This window comes from Megalopta genalis, chromosome 9, assembly GCF_051020955.1.
Source record: "Megalopta genalis isolate 19385.01 chromosome 9, iyMegGena1_principal, whole genome shotgun sequence".
Taxonomy (NCBI): Eukaryota; Metazoa; Arthropoda; class Insecta; order Hymenoptera; family Halictidae; genus Megalopta; species Megalopta genalis.
In genome coordinates, this window is record NC_135021.1 from 19,026,487 (window position 1) to 19,045,222 (window position 18,736).

Consider the following 18,736-nt stretch of genomic DNA (forward strand, 5'->3'; position numbering starts at 1 on the left):
ACCAATCTACCTAAGTGGCAAGCGGATTCGGTCGGCCGGTCCACCGAAGTAACGGTGCGCGGGGCAAGGGGAAGCGGTGGCCCGCGCTCCACCTAATCGCGTCTTCTATCCATCGTGTAACTTAGCCAATGGTAACACAGAATCTGGAAAGTGGGAGGGATACAGGTGGAGCGAATGCCTGACTCCCGGTGCCCCTCGCGTCGGTTAGTTTGTAGGACGGAGCTTGTGTTTTGGTTTTCTATGTACTATGACTACATAAATCTGCTTACGTTTGCCTTTATATCCCGTAAGAACGCTTGAAATTTTCGCGCAAGACGTTTTAGATCCTCGCGATAGGAGGCTCTTCGCCAGGCTTCTCTAGGCTTGGATCACGAATTAGAGCGAGCAAGCGAGATCGGGAAGCAGTAACAGCCAGGACAACACACCATTCGCTACTCGCTCTCGCTGCTTGTCGATCTCGCCCCCCCCCCTCTCGCCGATTCCGCGAACTGCTCCAGGCCTGATACGTCAGTTTCCAGCTCACGGTTTCGCGACCCGTCGGTTGCCAAGGTACTCCCACCATTATCTGTAATTTACCCACTCTCCTGCCTGTCAGCAAGTTATGCGGCAGCCCTGGGAAAAAGCGTTGTGGAGGGGAAGGTTGGCGGGCACAGTATAAAAGTGCGCGATGCCGGAGATCCGAGTCATTTCAGTTTGAACTTGTGCTTCGTTAGCCAGTGCAGTTAACGGAGTGGAAGAGCGGCGTTCACTTCAAACGGCTGCCCGCCCGTCCAGAACGATCCCGATCTTCCGGAAGCCTCCGCAAGTCACCACCACGGCGCAGCGCTGCCAGGACCAGGTAAAAACTTGGCGCGCATTCTAACCTTCCTCTTCTGCGACGCTTTTCCCTCGTTTTTCCGTTGCGAGCGTCTCTATTCGTCGCGCGTTTGCACGCGACGCGCGGTTTCTTTACAAAAAGCGGGAAAACATGTAACAACTGAAATTATATGTTTAAGCGTTACTTTTTCATTTTATGTTACTAGTACATACATTTGGGTTTTTATTGAGATAGAATAATGAGAAAAAAATGCAGTGATTTAATCGTTTGTAAAATTTTTTTTTTTTAAATGCAATATTTTTAATTCAATTCGTTACGTTACCTCCTTTCATGTTGCGAATATTGTTCCGAAACCAGTCCCAAAGTCTGCGTGTAATAACAAAAATAATAATTTATAATTATTTTCGTTAGTTAGAATAGAGCGCGGCCAGTTGAAATGTTGATATTTTGCTTCTTCGCTCAATTGTAAAATTGATGGAATTGCGTTTTAAATGATCAGCGCGCCATGCATGAGTCTTTTATTTTCTACGTAAATTATTTTATTTTATGCGTTTTTGGTATCACCAGATACCCTGGAGTCCTCTTCTTATATGATTTGACCTTGTCCATCCTTTCTATCAGAATTTTGGACCTTGATTGAAATTGAGAAGTAAATTCTTCAGAGAGACAAACGGTAAAAAACATCATAGTAAATAATAAAGCGGCATGGTTAATCGAAAACTACTGCTTAAATTATGCGTATATTTGTATGTTTATAATTTTATTAATTTTTTAATTCTAAATTTTTTAGTTGTGATCATACTTTTGCAAACGGACTTTTTTTCGTACCTAAATAATTTCAAAACGTAAAATCATCTCATTCGTTCCTTGATCAATACTCCATTATATTCAATACTCCACAATATTGCCATTCGATTAATTCGCCTGTATAAGTCGATCTCTTGAACTGCTAGAACAACCTGTTGCATCCGCTCTGAGGCTACGCCGCGGCTATCAAGAACTTCTAGGCCACTTCATCTAGATATAAAGGGTGCAGAACATCGCTCCTGCGGCAGTATCCCCGCATTTTCATTTATCGCTTTGCTCTTATAATCTGCTCGACAATTAACCCTTTGCCGTACAACCACGTCTGGAAGACCTGGTCAAAAATACGAAGGTCAACAGATTTCGGTGAAATTTTTAACATGTATATAACTTGCAGAGAACTATAGAACAAATTTTTTAAATTTTCGTTGTAGGCTCCGATAAAAAAGTTAAAAAACAAGAGTCTTTTATCTTCTTTTGTCATTATAAACCTATCATTATAATAAATAACCTGTCATTATAACCTATAAAAAAAAGCATTTCAGTTACGATCTGGTAGATTGATCGCTCTATTATCTAAAAAAAATTCAAGTCATTTAGTCTAATTCTAAAAAAGTTATTGAGCTTCGAAAAGTGTCCGGATATTAATGGAAATCATTGTATTATATTTACATACCGTAAGACGTGTTCGATTTGACTCAACTTCAGACGATTCCCGCGACCGTGAAAAGACTCTTGTTGTTGTTTCTGGTACACGTTATTGAAACTTAAATCGTACTGCAAAAAGTATTATTACTTTCTGTTTTCTTTCTTTCCAACACAAAGGATTCGTTCCGTTGGAATATTGCAAATAAATAGATAAATGTTTCCATCTTCTAAACTCGTGTCTTTTGGCGGCAAATTAGGAACGGATACTCGGCCGACGAAGAAGCATGGGGTAAGGATAGGTGTGCTAGAGGGAAAAAGAGAGGGAATGAGCGGTGGATTTGCGCATGTCGGTTTCTCGCATCGCGAGGAGAGCGCTAAGGGGGAGAAGAGAGTAGTTTCGTTCAGGCTTTATTGAAGCGGAGTTGTCGCACGTTGTACAGTGTTAGCTCGGATTCGCGCGCTTAGTAAAATACCTTCGACGATTAACCTTTCAAGAACGACGCGAACATTTCGCGGTTTTTTATCGCGCGGCCGACAGCGTTTCGCGTCAGATATGAACGCGAATGAATAATATATAAAATAATATGGTTTTGAATGCTTGTTCGGAGAGTGAAGCTCTCTACAAGAATTTCATAGTAGCTATAGTGGAAATCGGAAAAAAAGTTCGACTTTGTACAGTACAGATCAAAGACGTCGTCTTCGAAGGGTTAACTTCAACTTCGATGTAAACGTACGCCCGGTTCTCGAAATTTACAAGAGTCATATTTTCAAGCTGGAAAATTCGCTTATCAAACAACTCCGTCCTTTTAGTCGACTACGAAGTGTTTCCATTCGAGAGGAGGCCGAAAGCATTTTTCGCCGGCGGGAAACCCGGCGAAAGAAACACATCGATCGACTGCGACCACGTGTTCGATTCCCGGCCCGGAGTTCAGTAATGGACATCGTCGATTCCGAAGCAATGAATCTTCTCAGCCCCGAACAAACCGTCGACTTCGGTGAGTCAAAATCCAGTTCATTCGCATGATTCTTTTTTGCAGCTGTCTGACTCTGAAAACGGGTAGGACCGTCCCGCAAATGGCCTCTGGCTCTAAACCCTTTCCCAATGCGGTAATTTTTTCCTAATTCGCGCTCAAATTGCGCAGAGAAATGGACAATTTGGGAAGCGGAGATACGTATAATCGATGGAATATTATGTATATATAATATTTATTATATTAATATTATATATATATAATATTTTTATTATAATTATACGGAAAATATTTAAAATATTGTAATTATGAATAGTAACTGATATTATTAATTAATTGAAATATTATAATGAAAAATATTATAATTATACGGAATAATCCAGTTTTGCGAGTCGCGAGGTTCGAATAATCGTATCTCCTCTTTGCAAATTGTCCATTTTCGTGCACAATCTCAGCGCGAATTATGGAAAAATTACTGTATCACCTTGGCGACCGAAACAAAAAATTGCGTCGCCTTAGGCGACCGCGAAAGTACGAATTGCACCCAGGGTGCGTCCCCACTACCCCCCGTACATGTAGAACCTTTTCTGGGATGAGACGACAGCAAGACGGTGAAATGAGAGAATTACCAATAATCCTTGCAAAATAAATAAAATAAATTAAAAATATTTTCAACTGGTACGTACAAAAAACTTCCAACAAATTGAAACCCACAAGAGTATCTCTAAAACAATTCACCCGAAAAAGCTATGCAGAAGATATTAATTTAAAGAATTAATCCCCTAAACAAGCATTCAAATAACCCCCAAGAAATATCCAACTTATGTTTAAAATATTAAATATATTATTATATTTAAAATATTAAGCCCTTTGAAAAAATGCTTTAAAATACAAAAAATACCACACAAAAAATGCTTTAAAATACAAAAAAATACACAAAAAATGCTTTAAAATACAAAAAATACCACACAAAAAATGCTTTAAAATACAAAAAAATGCTTTAAAATACAAAAAATACCTCACAAAACATGCTTTAAAATACAAAAAAATATCACACAAAAAATGCTTTAAAATACAAAAAATACTTCGAAAAAGACAAAAAATTAAATAATAATCCACAGGAAAAAAAACTAAATAAAATGTTGAACTTTGGAAAAATATAAAAAAAAACACTGCAACAAATATTGATTAATATTTCATTTTATTTGGAGAAAGTATTATAAGTAGTTGTCCACTTTATATTCAATTCGAATTCGAAGAAAGCACTGGAAATCGAAAGTAGTTGTTCCGTTTGTACAATATGCTCCACAATTATAAACATTAATATTTCAAACAGATTCACATAGAACGGATATGTACATAGAGAAGAAAAAAACAGAAAATTAAAAAAAGAATTACACCTAAGATGAACATGGCAGGCCTATTTCATCAAAATCATATATATATATACGAAATTGATCTAACAAGTAAATATATATATATATATACCGAAAATTATACCGAATTCAAAATTATACTTCTCCGCAATTTCTTTACTCGGGTAATTAGTCCTCGGCTTGTAACAACCTCGACAGTCCTTAGTTTCGCCGGTCCTGCCTACTCGGGACGACCGATGCCAATGCCTCGTTCCGATACCTGTGTTGCTCTCTCCTGAACATTTTCTGTATAGATTTCTTCTGCTCGTTGTTCAGGCCCGCGTAGATGTCGGTTTATAACATATAGAACAATTCGACAGCAAATTTACTATTATAGTCACGGTTGCTAACGGCTTTGTTGCCTGTGCTTCAAGACAAGGAACACTTTCAGTGACACTACTCTACGAAGTGGAACCTCGTTTTGCCAGTAGAATACAATTCTCGGTAAACAGAGTGGCTCGATGAAGTAAATCGGGGCTACTATCGTTGTGATTATTTTTACATATCGATCTGTAAACGATATTCTGCGATTCTATAAACGATTCTATAAATTAATTCGTCAACAATGTTCATTGTATTAACAACAATAGCATGTAATATAATTCATTATGGAAACCTGCAATAGCGTAGGGTAATGATGTCTTACAAATATATTGCTTGCGATGTTGCAAACAATTTTGAATATATGCTGTACCAGGTAGGATGTACAGTAATTTCTCTCTAATTCGCGCTCAGACTGCGCACAAAAATGGACAATTTAGGAAGAGGAGATACGATTATTCGAGCCTTGCGGCTCGTTTTTACAATTACCGATCGTCAACAACTATAAAATTGTAAAGATATTGGAAGAATTGAATGTGAATGGTAAAAAAAAAAAGAAAAATCGGAAGTTCACGCTCCGTGACTTGTTCATTGATTCGAGCGCGGCACGGAGCCTCCCTCCTTCCGTCGCGCTCCGCGCTCGAGCGATCGTCGGGGTTTTTCGTTGATAACTCGTAAACGAAGCCGCGGATTGCATTTTCGCTTAGGAGAAAGTTGCTTCAAATGACTCCAGCTACCTCTCATTTCCGTATCGCGGGACATTTTTGGGACTTTATACCTAGATATTAATGTTTCAACACCGTCGGTTGGCGGAGACACTACGCTGGGGTTTTTCGAATCCCATTGGAGGCATAGCTTCTTTTTCATAAGGCACACTTTATTTTTCCAATTTCATATCACATGGTTTATACACGCGACTTTGCAAATATTTCTGCGATGTTTCAGAAATATTTTTTTTAAACATTTGCAAAGTATTTCAGTCAAAATACATACTAGGAATCTGGCGGAAATTGTCCAGATCAAGCAAATAGCTGCATCGAAGTGCAGGCCACAAACGAATTGATCGCTGGAAAGGAGCCACGTCGTTTTAACAGAATATTTGTACTGATGTACGAACTAATTTTTTGAGAAGATCGGAGATCGACCACTGCAATTTCATGCGAAAATCCGAGGCCAAGCCGTAGACAAACTAAACGCTGCGAAGAGACGATCTATAAAATACCACGACCAACGATTGCGCCCGGAGGATTTTAAGCTGGAGATCACGCACACGTCCCGAAAGGACCAAGGTCAAGCAAACTCGACCAGCAATATACCGGGTCGTACGAAGTAACGGATGTATCGGATCGAGATAACGTAATTCTGAAAGCTGATACGTACCGGCAATTTGATTTGCGAACACCAGGACAAAATAAAGCAGGCTTTTTATTCCGAGAGTTTCTCAGATTGATGGGCGAATTTATTATATACGGAAACGATTTTAGCCCTGAGACGCCGGTTCCACATCGCCTTTTTCGGTTCGAGGAAGAGGAAGACAACGAGTTTTACGGGTGACTGGCCGGCGTTGGACCATCCGACCCACCTGGAAACGTGCGAAGAGATCCCGAATTTACGCCGGGTGAAAAGAAAGCAGCTCGTATTCGAAGGGTGATGCCATCGCACGCGCAAAAAACGTTGGTCGCGCCTGTCACCACCTGACGACGACCTTTTACCAGGGGATGATGGCATTCGATATGTTTAACAACCATTCCAGAGGAAGAACAAAATTGCGAGGGTTGCGACACCCGGATTTTGGGATTTGCACCAGCTACCGAGTGCCTGGATCGCATTGAAGAATTTCTTGAAATATCGAAGCCTGCAGAAGACAAATTATTCAAGGGAAAAAGCATTCCCGTGAAACAAAGGGCCCAGCCGATTGAGGTGGTTAAAATTGGCCTTGGAGGTTCTTGAACGAGTATTAATACCGCTCGACAGATGACTAAGAAAAATTCATAAAATTACAAGCCTGTAACTTGTTCGTGAGGGTGGTTACAGGATGACTATTTTTGTATGTATTTTGACTTAAATATTTTTCAAATATTAACAAACAGATCTCTCGAATATTAACGAAAATATTTTTAAAGCGTTAAAAAGATATTTTTAATATTATAAAAAGATATATGTAAATAATACAATATTTTTCTGCCGGTATTAGCTGGGGACGGAAGGCTTGGAAACTAAACTAACCCTTTGCACTACCTTTCGTTAATAACTCATAAACAAAGCCGCGGGTTGCGTTTTCGCTAAGGAGAAAGTGACTCGAAATAACCTCAGGAACCCGCCAATTCCGGATTGCGAGACATTTTTGGGACACGCTTTTAAAACATTACAGAAATATTTGTAAAGTCACGTGTATAAACCATGCGATATGAAATTGGAAAAGTAAAGTCTGAAAAAACTCGCGAACCTTTAAAAAATCTCTAAGGGCAATTTTGATCACTACAATCCGCCGGGCCCTTTGTTTCGCGTGAACGCTTTTCGCCTGCAATAATTCACTTTTCGCAGTCTTCGATATTTCAAGATATTCCTCAATTTCCGGGCACTCGGCAGCTGGTGCAATCCCCAAAACGCGGGTGTCGCAACCCTCGCAATTTTGTTCTTCCTCTGGCATAGTTGTCGAACGTATCGAATGCCATCATCTCCCGGGAAAAGGTCGCCGTGCACGTCGCGGCAGGCGCGACCAACAGTTTTCGCGCGTGCGATGGCCTCCCGCTTCGAACACGAGCTGCTTTCTTTGCACGCGGCGTAAATTCAGGATCGCTTCGTACGTTTCCGGGGTGGTCGGATGGCCCAGCGCCGACCGTTGACCCGTAAAACTCGTTATCTTCCTCTTCCTCGGACAGGAAAAGGCGGTGTGGAACCGGCCACTCCGGACTAAAAACGTTTCCGTATATAATAAATTCGCCCGTGAATCCGAGAAACTCTCGGAATAAAAAGCCTGCTTTATTTTGTCCTGGTGTTCGCAAATCAAATTGCCGGTACGTATCAGCTTTCAGAATTACGTTATCTCGATCCGATACATCCGTTACTTCGTACGACCCGGTATATTGCTGGTCGAGTTTGCTTGACCTTGGTCCTTTCGGGACGTGTGCGTGATCTCCAGCTTAAAATCCTCCGGGCGCGATCGTTGGTCGTGGCAATTTTTAGATCGTCCCTTTGCGACGTTTAATTTGTCTGCTGCTTGGTCTCAAAGGTAGGATGCGATTGTGATCTTGTAACAGAGTACGCACACTCTGTTGATATGCTCGAAAGAGAATTGAACTCTTGCTAACATTTCTTCCAACGGTAGTTGACTTGATATCAGCCCGCTTTCTGGTCGCATAAATTGTCTGCACCTGGAAGTCCATAGTAGCCATGTGATCTGCTCTTGGCAGAAACACTGGATCCTCCTCTCAGTTTTTGTGTAGTTTAACCAGGTTTGCTTCGACGCCGATGGTTCCCATACGTCGTCAGGAAGCAAGTGAGACTTGGACGTCGCAGGTCTTCCAAATGTTTTGATTGGGGATTTCAAGTAAACTCGGTTCACAAATTGGATTTGTGGAGCTTTTATGTGACGGTAGAAATATGCTTGGCAGATGTATGCTGTTTGTGGTGGTAACAGTTCTGCATGTATTGGAAACTGGGTAGGAGGTAGCTTCTTCCGTCGGTCCATGTTGCTAGGCTCATGGTCTTTATGTAGACCATGATGTGGCTATGTAGACCATCTGATGTGGTCTGAATTTTTGAACAGACGGATTGAACTTTATATATATTGAAAGTTTCCTGGCCCAACAGTGGTGCAGTTAATTGGTCCGTCAGTGGTCATGTGTTACCACCGGATGATTACATCTATGGCCTTGCAATTTCAGAATTCTTCTATTGTCTCCGGTTACACCTCGAAATATTTTTCGATGCATTCCGGACATTCGACAGCGTTCCACGTTTCGAATATTAATTGCAGCCCTAGCAACAGCAATCTGCCTCATTGATATGGCTTGCTGTTATTGTATGCCAGTAGCCTTCAGGGAATAACTCCCTGTCTTCTAATGCTAGTCGGGACCAACATTTTTCGCATAACTTGTGTCCCTCAGCTTCGAACACGTTTTGGATTCTCTTTATGCATTGACATCTCAGGAAGTCCTTGCACACGTCTGGTTAATCTTCAGGATTTACTCCGTCCAGAGGCCCGTAACATTCTTCGCCTTCATTTCCCTCGCTGCGGGAAAGATTGTGTGGTACCGACGTTCTATCCTGAAAGTGATTCCGACTTTTAATTTCAGCCGGACGAACACCGGTCGGAACTTGATCCATTAGTCGTTGGAACGTAGGAGGTGCATTTTTTAACCGAAATGGCATATGAGCGAACTCGTAATGTCCGAATGGAGTGGTAAACGGAGTCTTCGGCTGATCCTTGGGATTCATTTTGATTCGGTGAAACTGATTGGCCAAATCGAAAACTGTGAAATATTTCGCACATCCAGGTTTGTCCAAGACTTCATTCTTTGGAGGTAAAGGATATTTGTCACTAGCGGTTTTCTCGTTCAGTGCTCGGATGTCGATAACCATCCGCCAACGTCTGTTGCCATCTGCGTCAGGTTTTTTAGGCACGAACCACAAAGATGAATTGTATGACGAGATAGAACATTTAATAGTTTCCTGAGACAACAGAGTCTCCACCTCGGTGCCGAATCGGTCATAGACTGTATAATAAGCGTATAATAAGCGAGGTGACTAACCCTATCTATATACTTTCGGAGGGACTCGTCGCTACGAATTTTTAAGCGCGCTATTTGCCCTTGAAAGTAGATTAGGTCTCGCCTCGGGGCGTATCGTTTTTTCAGGTGTTTTGAACTGATGTTCTGACGTTGATGTAAAAAGTAAATATTGAAAACATGTTACATAATCTTATCATGGGTGAAGTCGTTTCAGAGATTTTCTGATCATTAAATAATTAATATTTCTTGATTTACCGAGGTCATTTCGAGTAACTTTTTCCTTTGCGAAAATTCAATCCGGGGCTTCGTTTACGAGTTATTAACGAAAAACTGTTTCGACCATGGAGCGTGACGCGAGAAGGGGAGCGCCATGCCGCATTCGAATCAATGAACAAGTTACGGCGCGTTAATTTCCGAACTTTTTCTACTACGCGACAGTGATAATTTTACAAAAAACGCTATTCACCCTTATTTCAGAATGTCTGAAAAATATTTAGTAACTTTTCGAACCCGAAATAATAAGTAATTTAATCGTGACGGCCGTTTTAATTTTCTGGTGTGCACAACGCTTCGTTAACGAAGTACGTAAACGATATTTTAATTGAAATCATTCCGTGTCCGAACAGAATTCAACGTTCGATTCGCAAAGTTAATTTAATAATAAATAATCGCGTTAAAGAACGCGTGAGGGACTTGTTTGTTAGTTTTTATTTTTTTTCGAAGGCAATTCGAAGGACACGATTCGTAGGAAATTCGGCGGCCACGTGACACGATTTTACCGTAGATACAGGATATACGGGGATGTACAGGGATATACAGGGTGTTCCAAAAGGTACTCGATTCTCTGAGAGTGCTGATGCCCGAGGTCATTCGAAGTAACTTTTTGCTTAGCGCAAATGCTATCCGCGGCAAGCGACGACTGTTTCGCTGCGAAGCGTCGCGCGCGCGATGTCGATGGCTATTTTCTCGACCTGCGCGAGTGTGAAATCGTTTCGATACTTTTCCTCGATAGTTTCTTCTTCAGAAATGTCTACAGAATCGGATGAAGTAGTCAGTTTCAATGGTAGATAAAGAACTTTTCGTAAACGTGCAAATATATCGCGTAGGAAAAAACGTTGTCTCCAATTCCTAGAATTTTTAACGGTTGTTCAACAGTACTCGGAAGCGTAAAATATTGTAAATATCGGATGCTGACACATTCAGGAATCTCTCCGCTGTCTTTCGAGAACAATTAGAGCGTCCAATCGTTTTTTTAGTTTTCACGTAATATCTTACTTTTGGTAAAAATTGAACGTCTCTAGAGAAATTCGAATTTTTCGAAAACTGTGGGCGATGCAGCAATTTCGCTTTCGGATTCGTGTTTGGATAGTGGTTCCCTGCAAGGATCGCCCATTGAATATCACGAAACAAAATCGTTTTGCGCAGGGTAATCTGTCCGGACCAGGCCGGTCCGAGAACTGCCCGCTGGTATGTTCCGGCCCAAATTGTTTGTTTGCTCTCCTCTTCACTCTTTTTAGTGTCAAGACAGTTCCTATGGAAGTCGCGATGATGAAAACCGTGGGGAATCCAAAGTCAGCAGCGACGTTGAAGCCAATTTATATATATATTGTCTTCTCTAGTTGGGTCATGAACCTCCCATAATAAAGTGCAAGATATATTTAAAATATCTTGGCCATACTTTACCCAACCAATTGTGGGCGGAGGGGTCAGGCAAAGCCTGTAGGCCTGGAAAGTATGATGGCTGTCTAATTAAACGTAGATCAACGGTGGAAACGAAAATATGGGATTTGTTCTTGAGGAAATGTGTGTGTGATATTCTCTTCTTCGAAAAGTCTGTTGCAACACGATTTTCTGCCGAATCCTATTTCAATAGAGGAATTACTCGAAACGTTATATCATAACCTATATTCTAACCTATTTTAATAACCTATATCATAACCTTGTTCACTAGTTGGCGATAACATTACCAATGTAAACAAATCGTCAGCAATGTAACAGTTGCACAAATAGGCGGGAAATTGTAAATTGTAACTGTCGAGTCTGCGCGAGGTGGACGGTAAGAGTCGGCACACGACTCCAGAAGCGACGAAGCGTGGAGTCGTGTGCCGCATGGCCGCCCGATCGTTCTCTTGTTTCGCGAGCGCCTTGAGGCCTCGGCCCAAGGGTGTACTATTGAGAGCCGAAGAGAAGGCGTCTGGAAAAAATGCGTGTACTATCGGCTGGAACGCGTGGCTCCATCTCTCGACCAGGGCTCGGACTTAAGCGACGCGAGGATTGCGAGGGCTACGCCTATGCTACTAGTATACTACTCACCTACACACACGTGACGCGCGACGGGAGTCAGGAGGCGTGGCCATCGCGGTCCGAATGTTGCGTGCAGGTTAATTCCGAGCCTTGGTCTCTAGCCCAGTGATGGCGAGCCTATGACCCGCGGAGCCTTTTTAAATGCGTAGATCTTGATAAACTTTCTTGTTATATCATAAAAGATAGAAGAGGCAATCAAAAATATTAAAAAAATTAAAACTAATGTCGAATTTATAAATGGAGGTGGAAGTTGCGCCCGTGAAAAACCTGGTAGGACTTCTTGTCAGTTCTCGATACAGAATAAACAAAATACATGAATAGAATAATAGAATAATAATAGAATAATAAACCAGAATAAACAATAATTGAGATAAGAGATAATAAATTACTTCTTGCTGGTATTTTTCAATCGACTTAAGATAGTCTACACTCCCAAACAAACGAATAGCACGCGCGTGCTACCTTTAATTTCTTAGCGATATAATTGTAATAAGGTAAACATTTTGTAATGCCCGTAAAGAGTGCTGTAATTTCTCTTTGCTGACTATAAAAAGTATAAAAATAATCGTATCTCTACTTCCTAAGTTGTCCATTTTTCTGCGCAATCTGAGCGCGAATTAGGGAGAAATTACTGTTATCTTGTATACAGGGTGTTCCAAAATTATTAAACAAGCGAGAAATGAAGGGTTCCTGAGGTCATTTGAAGTAACTTTTTCCTTAGCGAAAATGCGATCCGCGGCTTCGTTTACGAGTTATTAACGAAAACGCCGACCAATGAGAAGCAAGATCAGCTGTCGCGAGGCGGCCGAGCCAATGAGTGGAACTGGGCTTCGCGCGCTCGTTGGCTGGGCCGCCTAGCGCCAGCCGAGCTTGCTTCTCCTTGGTCAGCGTTTTCCGTTAATAACTCGTAAACGGTGCCTCGGAAAAAATTTTTGTAAAGGAAGAAATTGCTTAGAATGATCTCAAGAACCTCTCATTTCTCGCTTGTACAATAATTTTGGTACACCCTGTAGAGATACGTAAACTTGTCTGGATTTCTTGTACAATTAATCATTAATATAAATCGACGCGGATAAAATGATAGCGTATTTAGAAAACATAAGTATATATTTCGTATAATATAACACTCTCCTCTCTCCAAAAAATGTATATGGAATGTAATGTAAATGTAAAAAAACACAAGTTGTTGTGTTCGGTTTGGACGAAATGTTTCCAACAAATTGACCGACAAAGAAGCCTCCACGTCAATGTACACACTCAAACAAGATATTGATGCAAAACAATTAAAACAATAAAGTAAAAATAAAATAAAGTAAAAAGACGTTTAGATGGACCGATATATGTAGTTTGGAATGCGTCGCTCGTCCCAGAAAAGTCCCTTTCCCAGACGGGGTTCCGGAGGATCCGGGATAATTTACGACAGTGTCGACGATTGTTCAACTGCAATTATACGAACTATTTTTTATTTTCTATACATGTATTCTAGTATTTTTTTTTATTAAGTGTTCATATCTTTTCCAACATCCCCGATCAAGCAATCAAAAAGTTATTGATAAACCGTTGATAAAAACTCCAAGAAATATTAACCCACTCACTTTTTATAAAAATCACATATATGCGAAGTTGATGTAATAAATAAAACTGAAATCGACGCGATATATAAACCCAAACTAACCATAAAAATATCAAAGCCCCCCAAAAATGTGGATCCATTGGAACGAATTAACCTTGACATAATCTTATTTAACAGAGCTGTGCAACAGATGAAATTTGAAGCAACTTCTTCCTTTACAAAAATTTTCTCCGCGCGAGGCGGCCCTGCCAACGCGCGCACGAAGCCCAGTTACGCTCACTGGCTCAGCCGCCTCGTGCCAGCCGAGCTCGCTTCTCATTGGTCAGCGTTTTCCGTTAATAACTCGTAAACGGTGCCTCGGAGAAAATTTTTGTAAAGGAAAAAGTTGCTTCAAATGACCTCAGGAACCCTCATTTCCGGATTGCGAGACATTTTTGGGATAGTTACTTGGCATAGGTACTAGTGACGTAGTCCCACGTGGCCCCCGCTGAACAACTCTGATCTACTCTATCAATTGTTTCGGCGCCCCGCGCAGTAGCGTGGGACATCTACCGAGCGGACATTACAATTCTAAAACGCGATCAGGCTGCGCGGGTCAGTGTTTGACCCGCGGGTCATAGGTTCGCCATCACTGGGCTAGACCAAGGCTCGGAATTAAGCAGCACGCAACATTCGGACCGCGATGGCCACGCCTCCTGACTCCCGTCGCGCGTCACGCCCTCTTGCCCTGGTCCGCTTTCGGATCGGAACACCTCAGATGCGTGTGCCTATTGCCGTATATGCGTATATATCTGTAGGTGAGTAGTATACTAGTAGCATAGGCGTAGCCCTCGCGGTCCTCGCGTCGCGTGCAGCTTAATTCCGAGCCCCGGTCGAGAGATGGAGCCACGCGTTCCAGCCGATCGTACACGCATTTTTTCCAGACGCCTTCTCGTCGGCTCTCAATAGTACACCCTTGGGCCGAGGGCCTCATGGCGCTCGCGAAACAAGAGAACGATCGAGCGGCCATGCGGCACACGACTCCACGCTTCGTCGCTTCTGGAGTCGTGTGCCGACTCTTACCGTCCACCTCGCGCAGACTCAACAGTTACAATTTACAATCTCCCGCCTATTTATGCAACGGTCACTTTGCCGACGATTTGTTTACATTGGTGAGGTTATCGCCAACTAGTGAACAAAATGTAGAATGCTATAACGTTGAACCGAATTTCTCTGTTTAAATAGGATTTGGCAGGATATCGTGTTGCCACAGATATTCTTGGTGAAAAGATTTAGAAGCTTCCAAGTACAAAGTGCAAAATATAATGCACACATCGTGTATAAACAAACGAGAGCTGAAAAGAAGACGGAACATTGTTGAATACATCTATTACTATTATTATTTATCTTTATTATTATTTGTTATCATTTATCTTTGTTATTATTGTTTTTTATTATTATTTATCTTTATTATTATCTATTATTTATTTATTATTATTTATCTTTGTTATTCATTTTTTCCAGATTAAATTTCATATTCTCTTTTCGTTCGTTGATCTGCCGTTAAGAGGACAGTCATCATACTTTCCAGGCCTACAGGCTTTGCCTGTCCTTTCCTACTACAATTGGTTGGGTAAAGTATGGCCAAGATATTTTAGACATATCTTGCACTTTCTTATGGGAGGTTCATGACCCAACAAGAGAAGACAATATATATATAAATTGGCTTCATCGTCGCTGCTGACTTTGGATTCCCCATGTTTTTTATCATCGCGACTTCCATAGGAACTGTCTTGACACTAAAAACGGTGAAAAGAGGAGCAGACAAACCATTTGGACCGGAACATACCAACCGGACAGTTCTCGGACCGACCCGGTTCGAACAGATTACACTGCTCAGCTCGATCTTCTTTTGTAATATTCAACGAGCGATCCTCGCAGGGAGCCGTCACCCAAACACGAATCCGAAAGCGAAATTGGTGTGCCATCCACGGTTTTCGAAAAATTCGGGTTTCTATAAAGACTTCCAATTTTTAACAAAAGTAAGATATTACGTGAAAACTGAGAACGTTAGGTAGGTCTAATTGCTCTCGAAAGACAGAGCGTAGATTTCTGAATATATCAGAATCGATATTTCGGATATTTTATGCTTCTAGGTACTGTTGAACGACCGTTAAACATTGTAAGAGTCGCAAACAACGGTATTTTCTACGCGATATATTTGCATGTCCACGGAAAGTTCTTTATCTACCATTGAAACTGACTACTTCATCCGATTCTGTAGACATTTCTGAAGAAGAAACTATCGAGGAAAAGTATCGAAATGGTTTTGCACTCGCGCAGGTCGAGAAAATATCCGCCGACATCGCCTGCGCGACGCTTTGCAGCGAAGCAGTCGTCGCTTGCCGCGGATAGCATTTACGCTAAGCAAAAAGTTACTTCGAACGACCCCTGGCATCAGCCCTTTCACGGGATCAAGTACCTTTCCGGACAACCTATTACCAAGATAGGCCTCGGTTTTCAAGATACAGTAGTGCTTATTCAATAAATAAAAGTAAACTTATTTAACAGATGCAAAGAATCTCGCTAACAATTAAAAATAGTGAGAGAATAATATACAATATACAGTGATGTATAATATACGATAATAGAATAATATATAATATATTAAGTAAATTATAATACATGTAAGAGACGAGCGAGGATGTCTCATAATTAATTGTACCAGCGGGAAATGAGAGGTTCCTGAGGTGATTCGAAGTAACTTTTTCCTTAGCGAAAATGTTCTACAAGGATTCGTTTACAAGTTATTAAGGAAAAACGCTGAACAATGAGAGGTCGCGTACGGCTGACGCTCCGCCCTCGCGACCACTCCCGCTGCGTCAGACGCTCCGCCCTCGCAACCACTCCCGCTGCGTCAGACGGCCAGCGCGACGCGGCATCAGTCGCGAGGACGGAGCGCCGCTCGTGCACGCCTTTTATTGGTCACGCCCATGAAAAAACGCTCAGACGTTTCCAGAGAGTCGAACGATTTCACTTGGACGTTTTCATCCGCGACGTTTTTCAAGTCGCGAGCGGTATTCAAGTTTCCTTTTACGTGTTGTTCCTACGTCGGCAACAGAGTGATTATTGTGCTTCTACATCATGGAACATCTACATCGTCGAAGCTGCTGTGCGCAATAAAAATGGGACTGGTTGCTTCCTAGCCACCAATGCCAACGGTACGGAAGAAGAAACAGAATCGCAATATGTATCTCCTGCCATACGACCTTTTTGACAGCTCCGACGAGGACCCGGTTACAGTATGTAAATCTAAGAAAGTCGACAAAGATAACCGAGAGAAGGTCACATGGAACCCCATAAACACTCAGCGTCTCAACCCCATAGGAACAGAAACACATCCACAATATTATCCGAGAATTTTCAGAGAGCTTTTATCTGCCTGAAGACAACCTGGGTAACGTATTTAATTTTCATCACTCCATCCATGTAACTGACAAAGTCCTAATCAATACACGAGACACTAACGGTATCCTGTGATTCGTCAGCAAGAAGTCCATCGACAAGTGGGACACTCTGTTGTCTCAGGGAATCATTAAACGCTCTACCTCACCGTACAATGCACCTTTGTGGATCGTACCTAAAAAACCTGACGCAGATGGCGACAGACGTTGGCGGATGGTTATCGACGTCCGAGTACCGAACGAGAGAACCGTTAGTGAGAAATATCCTTTACCTCCAAAGGATGAAGTCTTGGACAAACCTGGATGTGCGAAATATTTCACAGTTTTCGATTTGGCCAATCAGTTTCACCGAATCAAAATGAATCCCAAGGATCAGCCGAAGCCTTTTTTTTGTAAAGGAAGAAGTTGTTTCAAATGATCCGAGGAACCCGCCATTTCCGGGTGGGTATTATCCGAGAATGTTCAGAGAGGTTTTATTTGTCTCTGAAGACAACATGGATAACGTGTCTAATTCTCATCACTCCAACCATGGAATTGAGGAAGACCCAATCGATACGAGACAATGCGATTTTACCCTTGTGATAACCCATCAGCAAGAAGTCCAACGACAAGTGGAAACACTCTGTTGTCCCAGGGAACTATTAAACGCTCAACCTCGCCATACAATGCATCTCTGTGGATTGTACCTAAAAAACCTGACGCAGATGGCAACAGACGTTGGCGAATAGCTATTGACTTCCGAGCATCAAGAGCTTTAATAAGATAAAATTGATATCAGCCGTCAAGATGTTGAGCCTTACTTCATGCTCAATGATGAGCACGTTGCCAACGGCATCGAGGGGACAATCCGCAATCACGCTGATAAACATTCACTTCGTCAGCCCTGTCTTGCAAACCCATTGCAGTGAACGCTGTGTATCATATTAGAAAAAGATGTAACGGGTCTCTCTCAGGAAAAGGACAATGCCCTCGCTGCCAATGATAAGAACGTGCTCAACGGCTTCGCGAAGCCGAAGTGCTAAGTTTTACACAAAAGTTAAAACAGCGATAGTTTAGTACGTTCGAGGAGGAGTTATGCATATTTAAGCGAGTACAACGGATGGTTGCTCAAGCAGTTTTTCAAGTGAAATTGTTTGTTCAAATAAATCTATACCTATGTATTGATGTCGACGGAAGTCGACCTCTGAAGGACACAACAAGGGCATGATTTTTTTATTTTTTATTTTTTGTTTCGCAGAATTTTCGGTGCTCTATAAAATTTCTAATGAAATCCATATGGAAGAAATATATTTGAAACTTTGAGCACAATCAGTACAAAAAAATTGTTTAATCATGCCATAGTACATATATCGAGGTCGATGCAAGCCGATCTCTGAATGATATACCCAAGAAGGTGGTAAGTAAATATATATATTATTTACAAACGGACTATTTAAATGGCATGATTTTTTAAAAAATTTGTATTTTCTACTTTTTCTTTTAGGATTTCCAGACCTCTACTCCAGACCTCATTTTTAAGGATGAAGGGTAACTAAATAAATTAATTACTAATAGACATTGTTTACTAATTATTTTTTTACAGTATTCATTGCTGGAATAAATTGCTGAACTTCGTTGCTGGAATGCAATTCGTAAGACAGTGGCGCAGAGCGTTTAGAAAATTCCAAATTGAAGACGAGAATTCGATTGAAGAATATGTGAGTTCGA

General features: G+C 41.4%; 1 long non-coding RNA gene across 9 annotated transcripts in view; it reads left to right on the forward strand.

Annotated features, from left to right (window-relative positions):
* The window catches only part of LOC117224655 (uncharacterized), a 25,408-nt gene continuing 6,672 nt past the window's right edge, over positions 1-18,736 (forward strand). For 2 of the 9 annotated variants that reach the window (XR_013034081.1, XR_013034087.1), the window contains exons 1-3: positions 1-3,264; positions 15,090-18,425; positions 18,513-18,726. This is a non-coding gene — a long non-coding RNA (uncharacterized LOC117224655). The remainder of the gene's footprint in view (positions 3,265-15,089; positions 18,426-18,512; positions 18,727-18,736) is intronic. The other 7 variants (XR_013034082.1, XR_013034086.1, XR_013034085.1 and 4 more) reach the window with 7 other exon arrangements.